The 20,000-nt window shown below is 50.9% G+C and overlaps 1 protein-coding gene across 1 annotated transcript in view; it reads left to right on the plus strand.

Annotated features, from left to right (window-relative positions):
* camsap2b (calmodulin regulated spectrin-associated protein family, member 2b) overlaps window positions 1–20,000 on the plus strand; it is a gene marked incomplete at both ends in the record, with an annotated part of 190,165 nt that overhangs the window by 4,259 nt on the left and 165,906 nt on the right. The gene's annotated exons all lie outside the window — the stretch shown is intronic.

A 20,000-nucleotide genomic window follows, 5' to 3' on the forward strand; every position in this document is an offset into this window, starting at 1 on the left:
GAACGGGTGTGTTCAGTTCAGATGAACTCTCTATAGAACGGGTGTGTTCAGTTCAGATGAACTCTCTCTCTATAGAACGGGTGTGTTCAGTTCAGATGAACTCTCTATGGAAAGGGTGTGTTCAGTTCAGATGAACTCTCTATAGAACGGGTGTGTTCAGTTCAGATGAACTCTCTCTATAGAACGGGTGTGTTCAGTTCAGATGAACTCTCTCTCTATAGAACGGGTGTGATCCTGCGGTGTGCAGCTCGTCTGTAGCTTTGTCAGTGCGTCTCTGTTAACCGTCTGAGACCCAACATCACAGGGACAGGGCTGTGAGCTACGCGAGGAAGCCTGGTCCTTAACACTAGCAGCGCCAAGCATTTGAAACTTACCAGCATAGCTGGGGGGTGGGTCAAATGCCCCCGCAGTCTTTAGAATGGGAGGCTGTTATTGACACACAATGGCCGCTAGATGGCGCTCGTGTGTGTGTTTGTGACACCAAATGCGGCTGTATCGGCTTGGGCTAAAAATAGATACACCTGTCTAGAAATAAGATGGTCGTGTCTGGGACTACGTTTTCCCAAGCCCTATTATCAAATAGAAAGCATATCACTGATAACACTTGAAAAATAAGAACACATTGGCGCAGTATGATGTAGGACTATTCACCTATTGAGCAATTTATAGATGGATTTATGGATGAATTCCATGTTTACTCAGGCCCGGTCGGATTTAGCCAAGCCGCTGCGGTAGGCTTGTGTTGCAGTTTTACCACATTAGTTATTATTTTGGGAATTTGAGCAGAAAGGCATTTTTCTTAACATGTATTATGATATATAGATATATATTATACTAAATAAATATATAATATTTGGGCGGGTTTTTATCGCATTGGGGGGATTTGGAGCACTCGTTGGGGCTGCAGCACCAATCTGGTAATCCGGCTTGTTTACATCCGGACGTGACGTATGTAGCAACATTCTGTGGAGGGCAGTAATAGTTGCATCGACACTGGCCGTAAGAAGAAGTGATTACATTTTCCGCATGTTTGTTGTATTCTATTTGACATGTTCCTTTGCCTCATTTAGCACCAGCTGCAACACTCTCCTCCAAATCCGTTCTCTCCGTTAGCAGGGCTAACGTTGCACTCAGTAGCTTGTGCTTATTAGCTAGGTTTGGTAAAAAGCTTGTGCAGTGGAGGGGTTCTTTTGGGGGAATTATTGGATTATACCAGCTAACGTTAGTTCCCAAGCTTGTTTGATAACTATTCGATGCAGTCTGCCAGGCTAGTGCCTGTCGCCGTCATGAATGAGACGGCCTAGTTTATATACGGCCCCAGCTTTTGTTTGCTTTTAACTTCAAATTAACGTTTTTGTGTTTTGGGGCCAACTCTTAAAATAATATAATACGGCATGCATAGCTAGCGAGAGATATTGCCCCCCGCATCATTTTTGCAACTTTGCAACTGCTTGCTTGCTAGCTAGCTTAGCTAGCCTAACGTTGGGTGTATGAAACTGGATTGTGAACAATTGCACAACCCTCATACCACGATGGAGGCTATCAACTGGGCTTGGGACTTTGCCTCTCATCGCTAACTGGAAACTGTCCCGGTTGAGCTAATGGTAGGTAACGTTAGGTAGCTCAAACAGTTTTTTATTAGGCTATTATTAGCCTATCCAACCAATGTTATTTAGTTGTAGTATACTGTTGTATGGGTGGGGGTTGCAGAGGGCTACAAACAAGAGTGAGGCAGCTCTGTAGGTCATTGAAGGCTATATATTATTATGATATGGTTGATAATAGTGAAGAACATGTGCAAGTTGTGTGTCATAAAATGTAAAAAAAGTACACATCAGCTTATCACAGAGTTGGCTGTAATATAAGGTTGCTCCCTGTCTTTTGACATTCGCTACCCGCAGACAGACGGCATATTTGCATGTCAATGTATGCTCAAACTAATTTGAATTTCGTGGGGGTTGGGGAGGTTAGTTAGGGTGAGGAAAACGACGCGCGGTCTCTTTAGCCCTGAGACCATCAGGCAGGCAGCTCAGGAAGGCTATATATTAGTATGATATTATGTCTAATAATACATTTGTTGAAAGTAACGAGAATTACATGCCCAAAAAACAGAGATAGGACACGAACATTACAGTTGATAATAGTGAAGGACAAGTTGTGTCATAACATTTGGAATCTCTATCTTATTTTCGTTGTAGATGGAATCAAACCAAAAAATGCGAATTTTGAACCGGCTCTCCCCTACCTACACCGAAACCAATTAAATTGGGTGATAAGTGATACGATGATAGGCCTATAAAAACATACATGTTCAAATAAAATGCCAGATCAGATGCCACATAAACTAAAGTAAACATCATCTTATTGCCACCCCTGAAAAATGCCTTGCCAACCCAGTTGCCACCCTAACTGTAGGCAATTAATCTTTTTTTTAATTTTTATGTTGATTGTAAATGTTGGTGATATTTCTCCGTAGTTCATGTAAACGTTTTACTCACCAGTTTACAATTAACTTTGCCCTAAATAGAGAAAAAAATGGTTGCACCGTGACCCGCCCACCTGACTGACCTGCAGAAACCACAATACTAAGCTAACGTTACGTGGTGACTGGAGCGATCCTACCTACCACAGCAAATTTCCAGAGTGAGTCAGGTAAGCAAGCTATAATTTGTTTGTTGTTGCTTTATGTTTAAAATGTTCAAATGTTCTGTCAAGTTTGACAATGTGAAATATGTGATAGAGCTCAACCACATGACTATTGTTATTGTATGACATGAGTTATTCTAAACTCTTTGGCGTACATACTGAAGCGGGGGGGTATCTAGCTTCACATCAACGTTTGCTAGCTAGCACTAGTGAAATGAGACAACTGGTTCCCTCAGCGTGCACTGTTGTCAAATGGTAGCCTGTAATGAAATGAGACCATCATGGGTTTCCTCAGCTAGGCCTATTTGCATGTCAATGTAAACCCGTGGGGGTTGGGGAGGGCTACAAGGTATGGCTTTTGGTTAGCCTACAGCCCTACCAAGAAATGTTAGTTCTGCTTCATTCCCACAGCAATTTTCTATAGGGAGGCTTTAGCGGCTCTCAACCTCAAGTACAAACCCTTCTCTACATGGCCGCTCAGAAGATCTACAAGTCCAACTGGGCAGCCAGGGTCCGTGCCACAGTGGTGTGGATGAAGACGTCCCACAAGGCCAAAGTGGTCTTGAAGGAGAAGCAGCAATTGCTCAGTGAGATCACATCTCAGTACATTCTTTTGATTATAGATGCATGATTGAAAAATGAATGATATTTAAGTGTAATGCTAATTTATCGTTTTTTGAATCATGCTTTTTATTATTTTGTCATTAAAGATAACAGCAACATACAATATGTTATTCACTCAGTTAGGCTATACGAAAATTAATGCTAGTAAATTGATAGATTTTGGGTGACTAATTTTGTTTGTGTGTGATTTGTTTGTGTTTTCCTGTCAGTTGGACCCACAGCTCAGGAAGTAGGTGGAGAAGGACAGAGTCAACAGCATGAACACAGGGGACTTCAGGAAGGCAGAGGAGTTTGTGGAGCCGATGCGTGTGCTGCACACATCCACACTCTGTGTCTCCAGTGAAAGAAACCCAACCTGTGGCCAGATCATTCCAATCCTCCAAAAGTTGCAGGCCCATTACACTGTGCGCCAGGGGGACTCTGCCCAGCTAGCAGATCATGAGTGGGCAGCCAGCGGCCCGCTGACGACCAACTCGGCGGCCCTACGTCCTCCGTCAGTGCGTTGGTGGCTTGCTGCTCACACTGCACCACCCTCCCCACACACTGCATGCTAATGCACTCTATACGTTGCTATGCTAATGCATGTAATATTGCTAATAATGCATTCAATAAATGAGAACAGATGTGTGAACTTTTTTTAAATTTTATTTAAAGTAGCACATCAATATAACACAGATTAATGCAATACTCGTAAGAGGAGACAGGTACAGTAAAGAAAATGTTCAAAAGCAGCATAACGAACATACAGTAGGCTACATAACATATATCAGCATACATATAGTACAGTATGAACAGCATATGACATTATGGAGATGGACACTAGACATATGGTAGGCTATATAAATACTCTAGACAGATGGCATGTACAGTAACAATCAATAGTTTGGACACCTTCTCATCCAGTTGAATGCAAAGGTGTCCAATCTTTTGACTGGTACTGTAACTGTACACAACTGTGCACACAACTCAGGTGTACAGTAGTCTGATGGCTGTACAACAAAAGCAGAATAACCTGGGGGGTTGTGTGTAGTCAAGACGTCATGGCCGATCTAAAACACAGAATTCAATATAAATTTGACTTTGTAAATGGCTGAAAGAATTGGTCTTTGATAAGTATATATAATAAAAAAAATGTGAACAGGTCAGAAAAAACAAACACCAACCATAAGAACTGGCGTCGCATGCTGTGGTTTGTGGACGATGTGGCGTGGAGTCCCATGTTCGGGCCCCAAGGTAGGTGGTCTAAAATAAGATAAAAAATAATATTAAGATAAAGTAGGTGGTCTAAAATAATATTTAAAATAATATTAAGATAAAGTCTAGACCAAGTGCCCGGCTATAGAGTACCTGGTCTGCACGTATTCATGGGTTTCAAATGTAGTCCTAGACCTGCCGGACCAACACAGGTGTTTCAAATTAATGAATTAGTTCTACTGCATAAGATCAATTGAAACACCTGTGTTGGTCCCCAATATGGCAGGTCTAGGACTACATTTGAAACCCATGAATATGCTGGTCTGTGCTAATCTTCACTGTTCTGTGCTAGTATAACAGTAACATCCTGGTTCTACTCTGGTCTCCATACCTGTTCTCTGTACTGGTCCTCATGTCTCCTCTCGCCCTTCGCCTGCATCATCACCTCGAGTTTTTCCCAGTTTCTGGCACCTTCCAGTTTGGATGTGCCAGAGCCCATAGGCCACCTGGGCTGGAGGGAGAGACAGGACAATTAACAAAGTGAAAGAGACAGAAATACTGCACACAGAAGAGACATTGATATGACTGTCCAGCCTGTGATAGACATCGGAAGTTTTGCAGAATCTAATAAGATGGCTAATTTTAGCAATAATAGCTTAGCTAGCTAGTAGTGCCAACTGCCTACCTAGCACAGCCTACTCATTGACCAAATGAACATGGGGACTTTCACAGACGTTGCCAGAGCATTTGGGACAGTGAGCTATTCTGTTCTCTCTCAAAATGATTAAAGATTGGCTTATAGCCAATCAGACGACGATTACATTGCCAAAACTGTAGCTAGCTAACGTTAGCCGAGATGAATTTGCGTCAGGCAGCCTAATGGTGGCCAACGAACAAAGGTCTCACAAAAGTTCAAGAAACGGTCACAACTGAAATGTTTCAAAGTTGCCAACTCAACGTTACAATTACCACAAAAAGCAGAACGTATAACACTCATGGCGACAGAGTAATGTTAGCACTAGCCTAAGCACTAGCCTAGGTATGCTGCTAACGTTGGAGATGAAGTAAACATGGAGATGTTACAACGCCTGTTGCTCATAGCACTAGTGCTTATTCATGTATATTGTCCTCTTATTTCGGTTATTTCAGTTATAATATTTCAGTTATTCAGTCCCTCATCACCTTTGCGCTAGCTCGATAGCTAGCTCGCACTCCACTGGAGAGTCAAGTAAACAAACAGTGCGCCCCACAATGCACAGCGCATCTGACTACGGGGTCTTTTTAGGTCAAACATCCGTCCGAGAACGGGCAGTTTCACACAACTGGAGCGCCCTAGAAATCGGTTGTGACCGCTCCGAAAACACCTCTTCAGGAGGGTCTCGGAGCGGCTGTTTTAGTGCACACTTGTCTGCGATTGTTGTGTTCACACAGGCCCATACAGAGCGCTCTCGGGCCCAAAGCTCGTTTGGTGCGCACAAACTGTGTTCGGAATCGCTCCCTATTCACTATATTGAACTATATAGGGCGTCAGCCATTTTGGGCTGAACGAGGGAGCGATTCCGAACACAGCTTATGTGTGAAACCACCCTAAGTTACTCCCTTTACGCACAAATATAATGAGCGGATATTTATTCTTGATAAGTTCATGAGGTAACTTACAGTAGGATTGATCATTTTGTGTGCATAAACAGTGGCTAAGCATAAAACATAAACACACAGAGCTAGCTAACATACAGTGCTAACATAAACAGTGCTAGCTAACATAAGCAGTCGGCAACATTACAGTAACATCAACATTACGGGTAAGAATGGGCTAACGTTAGCGAAGCTAGCCAAAGTTACATCATCGACGAGATCCAAATTGTTGTCACGTCTCCAGATCCCCCAAGCTCCTCTTCTGATGAACTGGACTCAAAGACAGCCTCTCAAACCTCAACACATCTCCTGTTTTTGTGTTTGTTTGCTCATTTTATCTTCTCCGGTAGCCTAAGTTCATTCAGGTAACGTTAGCCCAGCCGGATTCAAAACATAATCCCTAGTTGTTTGCAAACCACATGGCCCAGTTTTATCCAATGGGGGGCTCTCTTGATAGAAAGTGGTGAATAATGTGGATGGTCATTGGTTTATTATGTCTGAGACTGATAGACAGCTGAATCCATGGGGAAAGCGGCAACCAATGGAGATTCAGAGAAGGCGGCGTAGGCCTTCAGGAACCAATCATAAACGCTGTAAATCTCAAGACACGAAACAGACGTCTTATACACAAAACAACGGTGTAAAATTATGTATATGATTTCTGTGCGTGTTGATATGGCGGAAAAATCTATAAAAACGTACGACGCCACCGCGGGCGCAGACTCCAGAGGGATAAAGCACAGTTCTTTTTACTCACACCAATGCTCCTATATAATTATAATTATATTATACTCCCAGTTATATTATATATTTGCTTTGTCCAGATTGCCAGTTGAACAAAAACGATCCAAGTGCCAAGTGCAACATTGTAACATATTATTCCCTGAACCAATGCAAACGGTCTAGAGGGTTGAATAGCCTGCACCCCTAGTAATTTTGCATTCATTCAATAGCCTACATAAGCATTCACATCCATAAACATAAGGCTGTGTTTTCAAGACATTCACAGCATTTCAAAATTCAACATTTGCATCATAGACTATTGAGTGCTATTCGTTTGAAGACATTTGACCTGTGTTGAGCTGATAGCATACGTTTTGAGATTAAACATAGTTTTATCTAAATGAGCCATTGTGTGAGTGTAACCTTTTGCATTCATTGTTGAAATCACATATAGTCTACCACAAAAATATTATTGCTGTGCACATTCTTATATCCATATGTAAGGATGGATTATTCATTCAACCTTGATTCCTATTAAAAAAAAAACATATTGATGAACCTAGGCGACATCTGCTGGGAGAAAGTAGCATTGCAGCCTTCAGGTCAGGTAAAAAAATATGGCCGACCGGCTTTTAGCCAGAATACACTAAAAAAATGACCAAACTACCTTTTCCTGGTGGGATTTCGAAGTTTCAAAAACACTGACACGTAAAACGCACATATCTAGGAAAAGTCATGAAAGCAGGGCGCTGTAACTTGAACGGTTGCAGAGAATTATTTTTTTATGTAGTTGCATGGGTCACCTTGACCCACCCTCAGCTATTCTAGTGTTAAGAGGTGTTGAGTTGTGGGTAAACGCCCATCATGACCTCAGAAAGACCTCATGGTTTGTCTGGGTGGTAACAGAACATCCTGTCACGTCAGTCCCCTAGATGCACCTCCTCTGACCACACCTCCTCTGACCAGCCTGACCACACCTCCTCTGACCAGCCTGACCACACCTCCTCTGACCACACCTCCTCTGACCAGCCTGACCACACCTCCTCTGACCAGCCTGACCACACCTCCTCTGACCAGCCTGACCACACCTCCTCTGACCAGCCTGACCACACCTCCTCTGACCAGACTGACCAGGCTGACCACACCTCTGGTCTCCCAGGAGACGCCAAATCATATTCATGCCGCTAATTAATTCACTTATGCAGCTGTTTAATTGTTTAGGTTACAGCCCTAGGGGCCATGGGGTTGCCCACCCCAAAATGAATGTGTCCCCCAACACACACACACACACACACACACACATCTCAATTGATTATTTCTGAGTGGTGTATAGAGTTGTATATGTAATTGTAATGGCAGATGTAGGGTACTGGAACTGATCAGATGCTCAGGGGGCCAATTAACTAGAGCTTGTTGTTGTTTTTAAGATCAGCTTCACTTTCTCCCTGTGTTCTAGAATGCTCTGAGTGCTCTGAGGAGGAGGAGGAGAGGACATGAGGAGGGAAGGAGGAGAGGAGGAGAGGAGAGGAGGAGAGGACAGGAGGAGGGAAGGAGGAAAGGAGGAGGAGGGAAGGAGGAAAGGATGAGGGAAGGAGGAGAGGACAGGAGGAGGGAAGGAGGAGAGGAAGAGAGGACAGGAGGAGAGGACAGGAGGAGGGAAGGAGGAAAGGAGGAGGAGGGAAGGAGGAGAGGACAGGAGGAGGGAAGGAGGAGAGGAGGAGAGGACAGGAGGAGGGAAGGAGGAGAGGAGGAGAGGACAGGAGGAGGGAAGGAGGAGAGGACAGGAGGAGGGAAGGAGGAGAGGAGGAGAGGACAGGAGGAGGGAAGGAGGAAAGGAGGAGGAGGGAAGGAGGAGAGGACAGGAGGAGGGAAGGAGGAGAGGAGGAGGAGGGAAGGAGGAGAGGAGGAGAGGACAGGAGGAGGGAAGGAGGAGAGGAGAAGGAGGAGAGGAGAGCAGAGTCCAGTGCCTTTAAGAAGCCCTCACACCTCCTGTTTTCCTCACGGTGATAAACAAGCATGAACACACTAGGAACACGCACACTAGGAACACACACACACTAGGAACACGCACACTAGGAACACACACACACTAGGAACACGCACACTAGGAACACACACACACTAGGAACACACACACTAGGAACACACACACTAGGAACACACACACTAGGAACACACACACTAGGAACGCACACACACTAGGAACACACACACTAGGAACACACACACTAGGAACGCACACACACTAGGAACACGCACACTAGGAACGCACACACTAGGAACACACACACCAGGAACGCACACACACCAGGAACACACACACACGCACACACACTAGGAACACACACACTAGGAACGCACACACACCAGGAACACACACACACGCACACACACTAGGAACACACACACACACGCACACACACTAGGAACACGCACACTAGGAACACACACACACACACACCAGGAACACACACACACGCACACACACTAGGAACACACACACTAGGAACGCACACACACCAGGAACGCACACACACCAGTAACACGCACACACACTAGGAACACACACACTAGGAACACACACACACCAGGAACACACACACACGCACACACACTAGGAACACACACACTAGGAACGCACACACACCAGGAACACACACACTAGGAACGCACACACACCAGGAACACACACACACGCACACACACTAGGAACACGCACACTAGGAACGCACACACACCAGGAACACGCACACTAGGAACGCACACACACTAGGAACACGCACACTAGGAACACACACACACTAGGAACACGCACACTAGGAACACACACACACTAGGAACACGCACACTAGGAACACACACACACTAGGAACACACACACTAGGAACACACACACTAGGAACACACACACTAGGAACACACACACTAGGAACGCACACACACTAGGAACACACACACTAGGAACACACACACTAGGAACGCACACACACTAGGAACACGCACACTAGGAACGCACACACTAGGAACACACACACCAGGAACGCACACACACCAGGAACACACACACACGCACACACACTAGGAACACACACACTAGGAACGCACACACACCAGGAACACACACACACGCACACACACTAGGAACACACACACACACGCACACACACTAGGAACACGCACACTAGGAACACACACACACACACACCAGGAACACACACACACGCACACACACTAGGAACACACACACTAGGAACGCACACACACCAGGAACGCACACACACCAGTAACACGCACACACACTAGGAACACACACACTAGGAACACACACACACCAGGAACACACACACACGCACACACACTAGGAACACACACACTAGGAACGCACACACACCAGGAACACACACACTAGGAACGCACACACACCAGGAACACACACACACGCACACACACTAGGAACACGCACACTAGGAACGCACACACACCAGGAACACGCACACTAGGAACGCACACACACTAGGAACACGCACACTAGGAACGCACACACACCAGGAACACACACTAGGAATGCACACACAGTAGGAACACACACACTAGGAACGCACACACACCAGGAACACACACACGCACACACACTAGGAACACACACACACACGCACATACACACACACACCAGGAACACACACACACGCACACACGCCAGGAACACACACACACACGCACACACACCAGGAACACACACACACACTAGGAACACGCACACTAGGAACACACACACACCAGGAACACACACACACACGCACACACACTAGGAACGCACACACACCAGGAACACACACACACGCGCACACACTAGGAACACACACACCAGGAACACACACACACGCACACACACTAGGAACACACACACTAGGAACGCACACACACCAGGAACACACACACACGCACACACACTAGGAACACACACACACGCACACACACTAGGAACACGCACACTAGGAACACACACACACACACACACCAGGAACACACACACACGCACACACACTAGGAACACACACACTAGGAACGCACACACACCAGGAACGCACACACACCAGTAACACGCACACACACTAGGAACACACACACTAGGAACACACACACACCAGGAACACACACACACGCACACACACTAGGAACACACACACTAGGAACACACACACTAGGAACGCACACACACCAGGAACACACACACACGCACACACACTAGGAACACGCACACTAGGAACGCACACACACCAGGAACACGCACACTAGGAACGCACACACACCAGGAACGCACACTAGGAACGCACACACAGTAGGAACACACACACTAGGAACGCACACACACCAGGAACACACACACGCACACACACTAGGAACACACACACACACGCACATACACACACACACCAGGAACACACACACACGCACACACGCCAGGAACACACACACACACGCACACACACCAGGAACACACACACACACTAGGAACACGCACACTAGGAACACACACACACCAGGAACACACACACACGCACACACAATAGGAACGCACACACACCAGGAACACACACACACACGCACCAGGAACACACACACACACTAGGAACACGCACACTAGGAACACACACACACCAGGAACACACACACACGCACACACAATAGGAACGCACACACACCAGGAACACACACACACACACACCAGGAACACACACACTAGGAACGCACACACACCAGGAACACACACACTAGGATCGCACACACACCAGGAACACACACACTAGGAACACACACACTAGGAACACACACACTAGGAACGCACACACACTAGGAACACACACACACTAGGAACACGCACACTAGGAAGGCACACACACCAGGAACACACACACACACACACACACTAGGAACACACACACCAGGAACGCACACACACCAGGAACACACACACACGCACACACACTAGGAACACACACACTAGGAACGCACACACACCAGGAACACACACACACGCGCACACACTAGGAACACACACACACGCACAACCACTAGGAACACGCACACTAGGAACACACACACACACCAGGAACACACACACACGCACACACACTAGGAACACACACACTAGGAACGCACACACACCAGGAACGCACACACACCAGTAACACGCACACACACTAGGAACACACACACTAGGAACACACACACACCAGGAACACACACGCACACACACTAGGAACACACACACTAGGAACACACACACTAGGAACGCACACACACCAGGAACACACACACTAGGAACGCACACACACCAGGAACACACACACACGCACACACACTAGGAACACGCACACTAGGAACGCACACACACCAGGAACACACACACACGCACACACACCAGGAACACACACACACACTAGGAACACACACACACACTAGGAACACACACACTAGGAACACGCACACTAGGAACGCACACACACGCACACACACACTAGGAACGCACACACACCAGGAACACACACACTAGGAACACACACACTAGGAACGCACACACAACAGGAACACACACACTAGGAACGCACACACACCAGGAACACACACACACGCACACACACTAGGAACACGCACACTAGGAACGCACACACACCAGGAACACGCACACTAGGAACGCACACACACTAGGAACACGCACACTAGGAACGCACACACACCAGGAACACACACTAGGAACGCACACACACTAGGAACACACACACTAGGAACGCACACACACCAGGAACACACACACACGCACACACACTAGGAACACACACACACACGCACATACACACACACACCAGGAACACACACACACGCACACACGCCAGGAACACACACACACGCACACACACCAGGAACACACACACACACACACACTAGGAACACGCACACTAGGAACACACACACACCAGGAACACACACACACGCACACACAATAGGAACGCACACACACCAGGAACACACACACACGCACACACACTAGGAACACACACACTAGGATCGCACACACACCAGGAACACACGCATGCACACACACCAGGAACACACGCACACACACTAGGAACACACACACTAGGAACACACACACACCAGGAACACACACACACGCACACACACTAGGAACACACACACTAGGAACACACACACTAGGAACGCACACACACCAGGAACACACACACACCAGGAACACACACACTAGGAACACACAGACTAGGAACGCACACACACCAGGAACACACACACTAGGAACAAACACACACCAGGAACACACCCTAAGAACGCACACACACCAGGAACACACACACACGCACACACACTAGGAACACACACACACACGCACATACACACACACACCAGGAACACACACACACGCACACACGCCAGGAACACACACACACGCACACACACCAGGAACACACACACACACTAGGAACACACACACACACACACTAGGAACACACACACACACGCGCCAGGAACATACACACACACTAGGAACACACGCACACACACCAGGAACCAAGGCTCCGAACCGGTTCAAGGAACGGAAACAAAAAACGAAAACAAACGGTATTTTACGAGGAACAGAAACAGGAACGAAAACGAAATGGTCTTTAATTTTTCCAGAACAGAAACGTTAATTTGAAATCTTTAAAACCGGTTAATAACGTTATTTTTTCGTTCTTTGTAGTAGGCCTATATAACTTACATTTATTTTTATTTTTTTAAGAAAAAAAGGCTGAGCCTTTCATGGCCGAATAGGCTAAATTAAATTAATTAAATTTGTAGCCTACATCTTGTCCTGTTTTTGTAATGTAGCCTAGGCCCCTAAATCTGTTATTTCACAGTCAGGATCTTAAATGCTTGCTTAGCGAAATGAAGAGATGTAGATATTACAACAACACACCATAGCCTAGTTCAGACGTTTATGGTATGGTTAGAGATTATTAGCGTGTGGATACAGTCGTAGCCTATACAGTACCATATAGGCCTATAGTGCCGTCTGAATAGGCCACGAGTAGGCCTAACGAAGCGCTCCGTTGAATGGCTATAACTTCCAGTCAGGTAAGGGCTTTTTATCGGCCTGGTGATCAAGAGGCCTATTAAATGTTTTGCACTAAATGATATTTGCTGTCGTACAGGCATACAAGCAGCAGCAGTCTGGTGGATGTCTCTGAAATGTGTATCGCCACAAGAGAATATTTTTGTTTGCTATCTCAACGCAACTCAAATTTTATTTATAGAGCACATTTAAAAACGACTGTGGTCGAGCCAAAGTGCTGTACAGGTTGGTGGCAAGACATAAGTTACTACATAATAAATAAATAACATAAAACATTATAAAACTAAATAAAAACAAACAATAGGCCTACAGGCGCAGAACAAAATAGCTTGCAGCAACAGTACAAGAAAATATTTTAAAAAAGGATGATGAGCTATGATGATGACTTACAGTATGATAGACCTGCACATAGTACGGTGTGGATTAAGGGCATACGGGAACACTAGGAACACACACACACACACTAGGAACATCACACACCAGGAACACACACACACGCACTAGGAACACACACACACACACACTAGGAACACACACACACACTGCAGGAACACACACACACACACACTAGGAACATCACACACCAGGAACACACACACACACACACTAGGAACACACACACACACACACACCAGGAACACACACACACACACACTAGGAACATCACACACCAGGAACACACACACACGCACTAGGAACACACACACACACACACTAGGAACACACACACACACACACCAGGAACACACACACACACACACACACTAGGAACATCACACACCAGGAACACACACACGCACTAGGAACACACACACACACACGAGGAACATCACACACCAGGAACACACACACACGCACTAGGAACACACACACACACACACACCAGGAACACAAACACACGCACTAGGAACACACACACACACACATTAGGAACACACACACACCAGGAACACACGCACACACACATTAGGAATACACACACACACACACACAAGGAATACACACACATCAGGAACACACACACACACACACACACACACACACACACACACACACACACACACTAGGAAGGCAAACACACACACACACACACCAGGAACACACACACACACACACATTAGGAACACACACACAAGCGCGCACACACACACACCAGGAACACACACACACCAGGAACACACAAGCACACACGCACACACACACACGCACACAAACACACACACACACACACAGCAAGAACACACAAGCACACACACACGCACACACAAACACACACACACAGCAAGAACACACAAGCACACACACACGCATACACAAACACACACACACAGCAAGAACACACAAGCACACACCACACACACAAACACACACACACGCACACACCAGGAACACACACACACACCAGGAAAACCCTTCTTGCCCTTTTCGTGTCCTCCCATTCCTTTTGACACCCTCCCCTTCACACACACACACACATAAACAACACACACATACACACCAACCTCTGACTCATCATGTGATGGCGCACGTGGAAGAGAAGAGCAGCAGGATTCTATGTTTGCGGGAAGACGAGCTGCCAGAGCAATAGTGCATGACAGGATTAATACTCTAATACTGCCTAGGATTAATACTCTAATACTGCCTAGTTTTAATACTCTAATACTGCCTAGGATTAATACTCTAATACTGCCTAGGATTAATACTCTAATACTGCCTAGTTTTAATACTCTAATACTGCCTAGGATTAATACTCTAATACTGCCTAGTTTTAATACTCTAATACTGCCTAGGATTAATACTCTAATACTGCCTAGTATTAATACTCTAATACTGCCTAGGATTAATACTCTAATACTGCCTAGGATTAATACTCTAATACTGCCTATGATTAAAGGACAATGCTCGTTTTTGACAACCTGGACCTTATTTACGACATATTATAAGACGTTTGACTCACCGAGATCACTTTGGTGTAGTTCGGAGGCCTGTAGAAGAAATTTAAAATCCAGCGCGAGCCAGTATATCCATGTAATGGCGGCGGACGGGGCACTTAGAATGCAGTTTCTAAAAATCTATTTTCTGCCACGAAACGGTTGTTTTCATCAATCTGTCTTGATGAATCGCTAGTTGTGCTTACATAGAGCATAGGCCTGTTGTGGTTTTCACATGAGCTTTCACTGAGCTTCAGTCTGTGCTGTTCATTAATCCATTTGATCTCATAGTCTATCATCTTAGCCTGAAGTGTGCGTGTGTGTGTGTGTGTGTGTGTGTGTGTGTGTGCGTGTGTGTGTGTGTGTGTGTATGTGAGGGAGTGCATGTCCAGCTGTTTAGAAGAGTTCTGCAATCAGATTTACTGTGCATGGTAACAGGATTAGAGGGAACACAGTCATTTACAGTCTCACGCACACACACACACACACACACACACACACACACACACACACACACACACACACACACACTGTGTGTGTTTGTGTGAAGTCAAGTCACTGTGCCTAAATTACCTCTCAGTACAGCGCCTCCTCCCACTGGCCCACCGGGTCCTAGCGAGGGGGAGGGTCCTAGCGAGGGGGAGGGTCCTAGTGGGGGGGGGGGTCCTAGCGAGGGGGAGGGTCCTAGCGAGGGGGAGGGTCCTAGCGAGGGGGAGGGTCCTAGTGGGGGGGGGGGTCCTAGTGGGGGGGGGGGTCCTAGTGGGGGGGGGTCCTAGTGGGGGGGGGTCCTAGTGGGGGGAGGGTCCTAGTGGGGGGGGGGGGTCCTAGTGGGGGGAGGGTCCTAGTGGGGGGGGGGTCCTAGTGGGGGGGGGGTCCTAGTGGGGGAGGGTCCTAGTGGGGGGGGGTCCTAGTGGGGGGGAGGTCCTAGTGGGGGGGGGTCCTAGTGGGGGGAGGGTCCTAGTGGGGGAGGGTCCTAGTGGAGGGGGTCCTAGTGGGGGGGAGGTCCTAGTGGGGGGGGGTCCTAGTGGGGGGGGGGGGGTACTAGTGGGGGGGGGGTCCTAGTGGAGGGGGTCCTAGTGGGGGGGGGTCCTAGTGGGGGGGAGGTCCTAGTGGGGGGGGGGGTCCTAGTGGGGGGGAGGTCCTAGTGGGGGGGGGTCCTAGTGGGGGGAGGGTCCTAGTGGGGGGGGGTCCTAGTGGGGGGGAGGTCCTAGTGGGGGGGGGTCCTAGTGGGGGGGAGGTCCTAGTGGTGGGGGGTCCTAGTGGGGGGGGTCCTAGTGGGGGGGGGGGGTCCTAGTGGGGGGGGGGTCCTAGTGGGGGAGGGTCCTAGTGGAGGGGGTCCTAGTGGGGGGGAGGTCCTAGTGGGGGGGGGTCCTAGTGGGGGGGGGGGGGTCCTAGTGGGGGGGGGGGTCCTAGTGGAGGGGGTCCTAGTGGGGGGGGGGTCCTAGTGGGGGGGGGGTCCTAGTGGGGGGGAGGGTCCTAGTGGAGGGGGGGGTCCTAGTGGAGGGGGTCCTAGTGGAGGGGGTCCTAGTGGAGGGGGTCCTAGTGGGGGGGGGGTCCTAGTGGGGGGGAGGTCCTAGTGGAGGGGGGGTCCTAGTGGGGGGGGGGGGTCCTAGTGGGGGGGGTCCTAGTGGAGGGGGGGTCCTAGTGGAGGGGGGGTCCTAGTGGGGGGGAGGTCCTAGTGGGGGGGGGGGTCCTAGTGGAGGGGGGGTCCTAGTGGGGGGGGGGGTCCTAGTGGGGGGGGGGGGTCCTAGTGGAGGGGGGGTCCTAGTGGAGGGGGTCCTAGTGGGGGGGGGTCCTAGTGGGGGGGGGGGTCCTAGTGGGGGGGGGGGTCCTAGTGGGGGGGGTCCTAGTGGGGGGGGGGGTCCTAGTGGGGGGGGGGGTCCTAGTGGGGGGGGGGGGGTCCTAGTGGGGGGGGGTCCTAGTGGGGGGGGGTCCTAGTGGGGGGGGGGGGTCCTAGTGGGGGGGGGGGGTCCTAGTGGAGGGGGGGTCCTAGTGGGGGGGGTCCTAGTGGAGGGGGGGGTCCTAGTGGAGGGGGTCCTAGTGGGGGGGGGGTCCTAGTGGGGGGGGGGGTCCTAGTGGGGGGGGGGTCCTAGTGGAGGGGGTCCTAGTGGGGGGGGGTCCTAGTGGGGGGGGGGTCCTAGTGGAGGGGGTCCTAGTGGAGGGGGTCCTAGTGGGGGGGGGGGTCCTAGTGGGGGGGGGGGTCCTAGTGGAGGGGGGGGTCCTAGTGGAGGGGGTCCTAGTGGAGGGGGGTCCTAGTGGGGGGGGGTCCTAGTGGGGGGGGGGGTCCTAGTGGAGGGGATCCTAGTGGGGGGGGGTCCTAGTGGGGGGGGGGTCCTAGTGGGGGGGGGGGGGTCCTAGTGGGGGGGGGGTCCTAGTGGGGGAGGGTCCTAGTGGGGGGGGGGGTCCTAGTGGGGGGGAGGTCCTAGTGGGGGGGGTCCTAGTGGAGGGGGTCCTAGTGGGGGGGGGGTCCTAGTGGGGGGGGTCCTAGTGGAGGGGGTCCTAGTGGGGGGGGGGGTCCTAGTGGGGGGGGTCCTAGTGGGGGGGGGGTCCTAGTGGGGGGGGGGGTCCTAGTGGGGGGGGGGTCCTAGTGGGGGAGGGTCCTAGTGGGGGGGGGGTCCTAGTGGGGGGGGGGTCCTAGTGGGGGGAGGGTCCTAGTGGGGGGGGGGGTCCTAGTGGGGGGGGGTCCTAGTGGGGGGGGGGTCCTAGTGGGGGGGGGGGGTCCTAGTGGGGGAGGGTCCTAGTGGGGGGGGGGGTCCTAGTGGGGGGGGGTCCTAGTGGAGGGGATCCTAGTGGGGGGGGTCCTAGTGGGGGGGGGGTCCTAGTGGGGGGGGGGGTCCTAGTGGGGGGGGTCCTAGTGGGGGGGAGGTCCTAGTGGGGGGGGGTCCTAGTGGGGGGAGGGTCCTAGTGGGGGGGGGTCCTAGTGGGGGGGAGGTCCTAGTGGGGGGGGGTCCTAGTGGGGGGGAGGTCCTAGTGGTGGGGGGTCCTAGTGGGGGGGGTCCTAGTGGGGGGGGGGGGTCCTAGTGGGGGGGGGGTCCTAGTGGGGGAGGGTCCTAGTGGAGGGGGTCCTAGTGGGGGGGAGGTCCTAGTGGGGGGGGGTCCTAGTGGGGGGGGGGGGTCCTAGTGGGGGGGGGGGTCCTAGTGGAGGGGGTCCTAGTGGGGGGGGGGTCCTAGTGGGGGGGGGGTCCTAGTGGGGGGGAGGGTCCTAGTGGAGGGGGGGTCCTAGTGGAGGGGGTCCTAGTGGAGGGGGTCCTAGTGGAGGGGGTCCTAGTGGGGGGGGGGTCCTAGTGGGGGGGAGGTCCTAGTGGAGGGGGGGTCCTAGTGGGGGGGGGGGGTCCTAGTGGGGGGGGTCCTAGTGGAGGGGGGGTCCTAGTGGAGGGGGGGTCCTAGTGGGGGGGAGGTCCTAGTGGGGGGGGGGGTCCTAGTGGAGGGGGGGTCCTAGTGGGGGGGGGGGTCCTAGTGGGGGGGGGGGGTCCTAGTGGAGGGGGGGTCCTAGTGGAGGGGGTCCTAGTGGGGGGGGGTCCTAGTGGGGGGGGGGGGTCCTAGTGGGGGGGGGGTCCTAGTGGGGGGGGGTCCTAGTGGGGGGGGGGGTCCTAGTGGGGGGGGGGGTCCTAGTGGGGGGGGGGGGTCCTAGTGGGGGGGGGTCCTAGTGGGGGGGGGTCCTAGTGGGGGGGGGGGGTCCTAGTGGGGGGGGGGGGTCCTAGTGGAGGGGGGGTCCTAGTGGGGGGGGTCCTAGTGGAGGGGGGGGTCCTAGTGGAGGGGGTCCTAGTGGGGGGGGGGTCCTAGTGGGGGGGGGGGTCCTAGTGGGGGGGGGGTCCTAGTGGAGGGGGTCCTAGTGGGGGGGGGTCCTAGTGGGGGGGGGGGTCCTAGTGGAGGGGGTCCTAGTGGAGGGGGTCCTAGTGGGGGGGGGGGTCCTAGTGGGGGGGGGGGTCCTAGTGGAGGGGGGGGTCCTAGTGGAGGGGGTCCTAGTGGAGGGGGTCCTAGTGGGGGGGGGTCCTAGTGGGGGGGGGGGTCCTAGTGGAGGGGATCCTAGTGGGGGGGGGTCCTAGTGGGGGGGGGGTCCTAGTGGGGGGGGGGGGTCCTAGTGGGGGGGGGGGTCCTAGTGGGGGAGGGTCCTAGTG

Source organism: Borostomias antarcticus (assembly GCF_949987555.1).
Source record: "Borostomias antarcticus genome assembly, chromosome: 24".
In the NCBI taxonomy this organism is placed as follows: domain Eukaryota; kingdom Metazoa; phylum Chordata; class Actinopteri; order Stomiiformes; family Stomiidae; genus Borostomias; species Borostomias antarcticus.